We start from the raw sequence: 9,111 nt of genomic DNA, 5'->3' as shown, positions 1-9,111 counted from the left end.
GAGAGAAGCGCGGGTAGGCGCTAAGCCCAACACACACACACACAGAAACGAGCAGGAGCCCGAGTTCTCACAGACATGCTGCTTTGTCTTGGCTAAACCTGGCACCTCCACACCCAGCTGGTCTTTTCTTTTTTTTTCCCCCTCCTCCACAAAAAGTTCATTTTATGGCATAATAGATGGGAGTTCTCACAGACATGCTGCTTTGTCTTGGCTAAACCTGGCACCTCCACACCCAGCTGGTCTTTTTTTTTCCCCCTCCTCCATAAAAAGTTCATTTTATGGCACAATAGATGGAGCTTCACAGGTTTGGTTATTCATTTGCTTTTGGCCAAATCCTGGTCTGGAGTCTCAAGGGGTGATGGTGGTGCTGCAGGAGCATGGCACCTGCAAGCATCAGAGTATGACCTCCAGCAACACCTGCTTCAGCTCACATTTTGGGAGTCCTCACCACCCAGCTACTCCTTCTGCAGTCTTGCTGCTTCACTGGACAAATGCACAAGTCCCTACTTGTTGGCACTCACCAAACCAAACCAAACAGGTCAGGCTGAGTGGGAGTCCCCAGCGAGTGGCAGCCCTGATGTTAGCCCTCCTGTAACTTAGGCACTTAACACCCAAGTGAGACATCACAGCTGGGTCCTAAACTGTTTTCTCACCCCAAGACATGCCAACTCATCTAGCATATAACCTACAGGAGCTAAGATCACGATCAACAAGTGGCCCAAAATGTGCTTGTGGTGTCGTGAAGCCAGCTGAGGTCTCGGTGCAGACCAGAGGAAACTTTTCTGCCTTCCTTGTTTACAAAGAAGTTTTGTCTTTGCTGTATCACAGCAGCCAAGAGAGCACATGCAGAGCTGGTGAAAAACAAATGGATTTCTGACTTTTCTGGAGCTGGCACTGGCTGCACACCAGTGGTCCTGTACAGCTCAGTGGCTGTACCTGAGGTGATGGGGTTCATTCTACTGCTCAACTGAAAGAGTCAATCCATATCTAAGACATGATTGGAGTTGAACTTTCTCTCCTTCCACTTTCCAGCAAAATAAGCAAGCGCTGCCCTGTGTGTATTTGTACCTCACCTTGTGCACCAGTTTGGGGTTCAGTGGGGCCTTACTCCCAGGCAGATATAATAGTGCCATTGTATAAATAAGGAGGATCTAAAAATGCCCCAGCTGGCTGTGAATGAAGCTTGGTTCTCCCAGGAGTCATTCTGAGTGGCTGTGAGTGTCGTGGTACCCAGGTCTCTGCTGTGGCACCCTGGTGTGGTAACTAGAGCTAGGAACAGTCAAGGGGTTGAGCCACCTCACCAGCCATCTAGCTCACCTAAACTTCATCAGTTTGGCTGTAAGACTGTTGGGAACTGTGTTGGAAGCTTTGCTGTTCTCAAGACAAACTTCATCAGCTGCTCTCCTCTCTGTCACCAAGCTAATAATTTCATTGTAGAAGACTTCTGTACAGCCTGGTCAGATGTGATTACCCTTCATAAATCCATGCTGACTCCTCCTAATCACATTCTCGTCCATAACAAGTTTGCAAATTGCTTCCCAGGGGATTTTCTCCATCAACTTCTCAGGGATGCTGATGAGGCTTGCTTGCCTGTAGACCTGTAGCCTCCTTCTTGCCATCCTTGAAGACAGGAGTGACATTTGCTTCTACTCTGCACTCACATTGAAGACCAGGCTCATGAGATAGGTCTTAATCACTTCAAAACAGAAAAGGTCTTGCAAGTCTGTCTGGATAAAGCCCTGCAGCTTAGCTGAGAAAGCCCCAGCTACTGAGCCACAGACATTCCCCACAGTCTATTGCCACAAAGATGCTGAAGCCCTTTTAGGAGTATTTGATAAGGTCCTGGGACAACCACTGGTGGGTTGGGATGTTTCAAGACTGTCCATACGTGCCCTGAGATATCTCACCAAGGCAATGATGTTGCCTCCAAAGCTCAAGTGGGCTGAAAGTTTGGCTGCATAGCTTGAAAATCAAAGGAGATGCTCAGTTAAGACCAACCTACAGGAATGGTTAAGGGTAGAGGCTCTTTCTTATTCTGCATTTTCATATGTCAAATTAAAAACCCCTTAATCTCTGCTCCAAGAAGCATCTGGGTCTGTCTGTGGCCCAGCTATCACTCAACCCATGCTGCTCTGCTATCTAAACACAAACCTGCCAGCACAGAGCAGCTGGAGAGGTGAATCATTATTTTGCTAATCACCTAGAGGAAAACATGCTGCTTGAGTGGAGAGAAAACAAAAATTAAGCATCACATTTAATTCATGATGTGGCCTTTTATTTTAAAGGAACATAAAGAGAAAATATTCAGACATCAAAGGAAGAATCTCAGCATTCACTTCTAAATTCTTTTTTATTATTGCTGTTAGCCTCCCAGTAGCAAAGGAAATGAGTTCTCCAGTAATCATTTCCATTTAATTTTCAGCTCCTTTCTGTTGATAGCATTGTGTACAACATTTTTTTTCTAACAGTTACTTTAAATTATATACTTTGATATTCCATTCAGCTAGTGGGGAAAGAAAAATCTGTTCTAAAAAAGCCATTTTATCTCTGCTGTACATGAGCTCAGCAGGGTAATGTGCTATCTCAGAGAGTATATTTATTTTAAATCATTGGGATTTTCCACCAGGGTGAAATTCTTCAAGATATAACCCCTCATTCCCTCCCTCCTTCCCCCCCAAAATGTCACGGGGCCAAAGTCGTGGAGAAAAAGGGACAATGCCACAACCCACATTCAAAAGAAACAATAATCCACCCAGCAAATCAACTCAGTCCTGGTCATATTAGGAGTAATGAAAAGAGTAAAAAAGCCTCATAAAATGGGGAAAATGGAGCACGTTGTTATCATAAGGGTAATAAATCCCAGACCAGAGTGGCATTTTTGAGATAGTGAAGGTAGGAGTCAGCAGTGACACGAAGTGACCTTTCTTGGGAAAAAAAATATATTAAACTTAATAATGCATTGTAGTTCTTCAGGAGATCTGGTGACACTGGAATTCAGGTGGGAAGAGGGACATTTGCTGTTGCCATGTGCTGGGCTTTCTCCACACCAAATCATACACTTCTGTTTCTCTGGATGAACTGAAAAGAAAGGAATAAATAGGAATTCTCCATTAATAAATAAATAGATAGATTGATATATAGATAGATAGATAAAAAAGCCACAGCAGGATTGTCTGAAAAACATCCATCTTTGCACCAAAAGCAAGGCTTGAACCTCCTAAAATGAGCTATTGCCTTAAGATTTCAATTAAATGCCTTGTCTGAAAAGCAGCAGCACTTTCACACACTTCTGTGGACTCACCACTAAAGGGAGACAACTGGAGCAGCTCAAGCCACTGTTTTCAGCAGCAGCAACCACCTTGGAGAACTTCCCATATTCCAAATGGAGGGTCTTCAATGGACCTCTTGGGAATTGTGATGTGGTTCCTTATCAGCACAGAAGTATAAGGGAGAATAAGATCTCCTTCACCCAAAGTCTGCCAAAATTTCGGGTCTAGACAGACCTGAGAAGGTGATTAGGAAAGTTCAAGATACAGAGTAGGGCTGCAAAGGGCCACTGCAAGAGAGAAGATGCATTTGATCTTGGTATAAAGTAGTAATAAAGTCTGGTCATACAGAGTAGGGCTGCAAAGGGCCACTGGATGCATTTGATCTTGGTATAAAGAAGTAATAAAGTCTGGTCGCTGTGGTGTAGCTCTCAAAGACACTTCTCTTCCTTGCCATCAGTGCTCAGCCAAACAGTGACACTGAACAGTGGTGAAACCACAATCAAACTCTTCAATTTTGGAATAAATATCTAGGCATGCAGAGGAAGGCAGCTTTCTACCACGTCTTACCACAGGCATAACTCTCAGTGTCCCTAGTATGATGAGCAATTTACAGCAGATCCAAACAGCTCCCTGTAGAGATTTTGGGTTAATCTTGTACTTCTTCAGCTGAGACTGCTGCCATGGAGTGACCTTGGCCAGACACTAAAACAGAATGGTGGAAGAGAAGTTTGGAAAGAGTTTTTATTTGTGAGGCTCTGCAAATGATGCAAACCTTGCTCAATATGGTGAAGATCCCTGTTGTTCAGGGTGTGTAGAGCTGAGTTTAATGTTAGGTCCTTGGAATCCATTTTCCATGATAGCACAAGCCACATTTCTCTCATCTGACTTCAGCTCTTGAGATGTTAGGTAGGTTTCCCCATGCCATCAGTGGAGGCACATGTAGAGGGAGGTTTATCCCATCTCAAATGGGGGATCAACAGACACACTGCAGGAAACACTCTCCAGATGGCTGTAAGATTCACAAGTGCTAAAAACCTTTCAAGCACCAAGACTTAGGCAATGGTGCTTTTGTGACATTTAGTCAGGGTAACATGAATATAAGTGGCAAATAAAGCATAGCTGTGATTTATATACTAAAGTATATACTATAGATGTTTGTACCTGAACAAGCAGAACCCCAGCTCCCTCTATAGGCACTAAGGACTAATTATTACTGTCAGAAAAGCTCCTAATACAAGTCAATTCACATTTAAGCTTAGCTCATATCCTAAACTTCATCCGCTGTTTTGATGAGGTCTCCACTGACCACCACAGGAAGTAATCTCATCCTGAAGTAATCTCATCTAAAAACTTCAGTGTTGCTATTCCAGATTTACACCACTGTAAATTAAGCCAGAATCCTTTGGCCACCATCATTCCAGGAATCTCCTGAGTCCTTGAGAATGGCAGGGCAGGAATGGACTGAGATGTCTTCAATTCCTATCACACATCTGTGTCTCTTCATCTCTCTCCCATCTTCAACACCGAGGGGTGATTTCATCTAGAGAAAACAATTTCTTAAGTTACTTTGTGCCAGTCATGCAGCAGAGGGGCTGGAAAGATTAGTTAGACTAGATGTAACTATAGAAAGACTAAGGCTAGAAGGAAGGAAGAAAATTTTTCTGATGAGAGTGGTGAGACACTGTCCCAGGTTACCCAAAGAGGTGACAGATGCCCCATCCTGGGGAACATTCCAGGTGAGGTTGGATGGAGCTCTGAGCAACCTGCTCAAGTTGAAGATGTCCCTGCTCCCTGCAGGGAGGAGTTGGACTGGATGACCTTCAAGTGTCCCTTTCCACCTAAAATATTCTATGATTCTGTGCTTCTGTGATTCTGTGAAATACCCTTTGATCTGCTCAAGGGCAAAGTCAAAAAATCTCCAGAATTCTCAATAAATTAATTTGAAAGAAAACTCATTCAAGGAACTTTAATGACTATCAAAATATTCTTCTTGTCACGGATAGAAGTCACTTTAATTTACTCCCAGGCATAGCATCTCCCTTCAATGCTCTCAGCAATGTCCTCAGCAAGGCTAGGACTTGGATCCACAATTCCTGAATGCTTGGCCATCTTTGGACATGGATATTTAGCTCCTATCAGTCTCCTCGGGCTCTTTTTCTCTCATTCACTTGTTGTGTTGAAATTATTCCTTCCTGCTCAGTCAGTGGAGAATTGAAATTTGCTGATGTCAGGATCTCTGAACAGATGGGAGAGCAGTATTGATTATGCAGTGGAGAGCAGGGCATAAATAGCTTGTTAAAAGTAAATAATAATAGTTTAAACACTGTGTACAAACCTTTATAAAACCTAGTGAAGCAAATCAAATAATCCTTCCAGAAATCCATCTGAGTTTTTAACAAGGTGATGAAATTCAAGAGGCTTTTCCACTTACTTATGTTAGTGCTGATCTAAGAGCTGATTGAATTAACAGCCTGGAACTGCTAGAGAGGAGCTTGCCTTCAACATCCCAGCCAAATGAGATGTCTGCAGCTGATGTGTGAAAGGGAAAAGGGAATTGATGAGGGAGAGAGAGCAGGAGGACAGGAGTTGCAGAGTGCCAACCAGTTTTGTTTGGAATAAAGGATAAATTTATATTTCATCATAAATCCAGAATCTGAGCCTAAACTCACTCTGTTGTGACATTAAAATCAGAATCTAAGACAGGGCACGGTATAAAGCCATACTTGAAATGTATCCTTAGTGATTTTGGTTCAGGTTTGATATGTATAAAGTCCTTCTGAATTGAGAGCATTGTGAAGTCCATTCCCAAAATCCATCTGACCCCCTATCCCCTAATCACATGGTGCCCAGCTACTCTGAATTGTCATGGATGACATGGACAGGCTAAGTAGAAAGACAGATTAAAATCCTATGGTTAGGAAACAAAGAGGAGATTTGGAAGAAGAACAATTATTTTGAGCTCGGGCTGCTGTTGCCACTGGTGTAAATGCAACTATAGAATCACAGAATGGTTTGGAAGGAACCTTAAAGATCATCTGGTTCCAATCCCTCTGCCATAGGCAGGGACACCTCCCACCAGACCAGGTTGCTCAAAGCCCCATCTAACTTGGCCTGGGACATTTCCAGGGATGGGGTAACCACAACTTCTCTGGGCAACCTGTTCCAGTGTCTCAGCACCCTCACAGTAAGGGATTTTTTTCCTTATATCTAATCTAAATCTTCCCTCTCTCAGTTTGAGACTGTTACTTCTTTCCTGATTTAAGTCTATGTCAATCAATCAGAATCAGGACAAAGTTTGCAGCAGAGACTGAGCCAGTCCATGAGAAGTGTCCAAAACTGCAAGGTGCACCCACCCTGGTGGCAGGGCTGCCCCTTTCCCCTGAAGTGCTTAGAGATGCCTCCTCCAGAAGGACATTGCTTCCCTCAAGTGTTCACTGCTGCTGCTGCAGAAGGCAATAGGCTGGGATCACACTGCCTCTCTCACCAGAAACCACTGTGGCACCAGAGCAGGGCTTCAGAGCACACAGGGCTCTGCTAAATGCTCTGAGTCCTTCATCCTGAGCCCTGATTTTCAGCCACGATGTGGAGCTGAGTACCATGAAGCAGCTCTCTGCTTTCCTCCACCCCGGTGCAATGAGCTGGGGACAAATGTTCTCCTTTGCTCCTGTGACGCCTTGAAAGTTTTCAACAACTGGTTTCAGAGAAGCTAAAATGCTGTGAACAAATTCTGTTGCATATTTTCAGTGGGAATTTATTACAGATTCCAGGTGCTTTGGAAAAATCCCCATTTAAAGAAAGAAATCCCAAAGACTGTCTCCTCAAGTAGATTTACCCTTCCAACACAGAGGGAAATATCTGGCCCCAGGACTTCCAGCAGAAATCACAACCTAATAATCTGAGATATGGACAGGCTGGAACACAGATCAGTGCAGTGAAGTAAAAATCCCTATGCATTCTGATAAGAGAAAAAAAAATTGAAATCACTTTGCATGCAATTAATAAATAACTTGTGGAACTCATTGCTGAAGTGTAGTACAGAGTTTAACAATACACCAAACTTTCTAGTCATTTTTTAGTGAAACATTTGTGGAATAAGAAGAAAAAATCACGAGAAAACTCATAGTTGGGTCAGATCAATAACCCTCATACACAGAATCACAGAATCCCAGCATGGTAGGGGTTGGAAGGGATCTCTGGAGATCATTTAATCCAACCCCTCTGCTAAAGCAGGATCACCTAGAGCAGGTTGCCCAGGGTGGCAGCCAGGAGGGTTTTGAAAGTCTCCAGAGCAGGAGACTCCACAGCCTCTCTGGGCAGCTGCTCCAGGCTCGGCCACCCCCACAGGAAAGACATTTCTCCTTTTGCCTTATGTTCACACGGAACTTCTGGGGCTCCAGTTTGTGCCCATTGCCCCTTTTTCTATCACTGGGCACCACTGAAAAGAGTCTGTCCCCATCCTCTTGTCCCCTGCCCTGTATAGATTCATGAACTTTGATCAGATCCCCTCTGAGGCTTCTCTTCTCCAGGGTAAACAGCCCCAGGGCTCTCAGCCTTTCCTCCTCACAGAGATGTTCCAGTCCTCAGGTGCACATACCCCCTCATGCTGCACAGATATCTCTCCAAAAAAAGGTGAGAAGTCCTTGAGCAAAGAAAATGTCTAAGAACAGAGTGAATTTTCCAAATTCATTCCTTCTCCAAACACAAAGTAAAGAAGGAATAGAACAATCAACAGGAAAGATGGTTTTGTGGCAGGAACACTACAGGAGGGATTCAGGGAAAATTCCATTTCCCAGATTTCCAGGGTGATCCTAGAAAAGGACAAATATGAAATCTGCAGAATTTGTTTCTATTAAAAAAAAAAAAAAGAAGGAAATCCCCACAATGAAGAATTTTCCTTTTGAGCAGAAGGATACTGTGGAATAGCACCAAGGCATCACACCAACATTGCTGCTCTAAACAAGTTATTTGATAAATTGAGAATCTTTTGTTTGTTTGCCTTAATTATTCACAAACAGGTGGTAGTTCTACTAATTTGTTCTTTATTCAGCATAGCTGATGTAAAAATATTTTGGCCTTTGGTAGTAGGACAGTGTTGCCCTCATTACTCCTTCCTGGCTATTCGTGCTACATGTTGGATATTAAATCATACACCAGCAATGATGATTTGGCCTCTACAGTATCAGCTGTCTCTGAAAAAAAAATAAAAGGAGAGAAAAAAAAAACTTTCCTTTTTTTGGGAGTGTTTTCTGTTGGCAAATTATCTGCAAAAAGCCCAAGTATTGTTTGAATAATAAAAAAGCTTTTACAGATGGCCACAAAAGCATTTGCAGCCAGAGTATTCTCATGAATATTTATCCCACCAATTCTCCTGACAACTTTCTGCAGACATCCTTACAAGAAAACACTCAAACAGTCCCCAAAAAAAGAGGCAAATAAAAAGGTTTCATCCATAAACACGAGAACGCTCACAGATTATTTATTCTGCAGCACTATCTAGAAATCTCACCCAGGAGAAAAGCCCTCTTGTGTTCAACTCTTTAGAGGCAGGGATGAAAAATTACCTCATTCCTGAAGAGCTTGGTCTAAGTGCACAGAAAAATCACACGATACTCTCCTCATTTTACAGAGGAGGAGCTGATGTTGACCACGGTGGGGGGACTTGCTCTAAATTAGACAGCAAATGGCTGAATCACAGATTTAACCTCTGCTCTCTTTAAATCCCCATCCTTGCACAACAGTCAGATAATTTTTTTACCAGGCAGTGATTTAGGAATGTGGATTTTTTGCCCTTACACTTTTTCATAACTCAAATCAACATGCTGCCCTATACAAGGCACCCTGT

This window comes from Merops nubicus, unplaced genomic scaffold, assembly GCF_000691845.1.
Source record: "Merops nubicus isolate BGI_N331 unplaced genomic scaffold, ASM69184v1 scaffold5372, whole genome shotgun sequence".
Taxonomy (NCBI): Eukaryota; Metazoa; Chordata; class Aves; order Coraciiformes; family Meropidae; genus Merops; species Merops nubicus.
The sequence above is the reverse complement of the archived record's forward strand: the minus strand, read 5'-3'. Positions refer to the sequence as shown.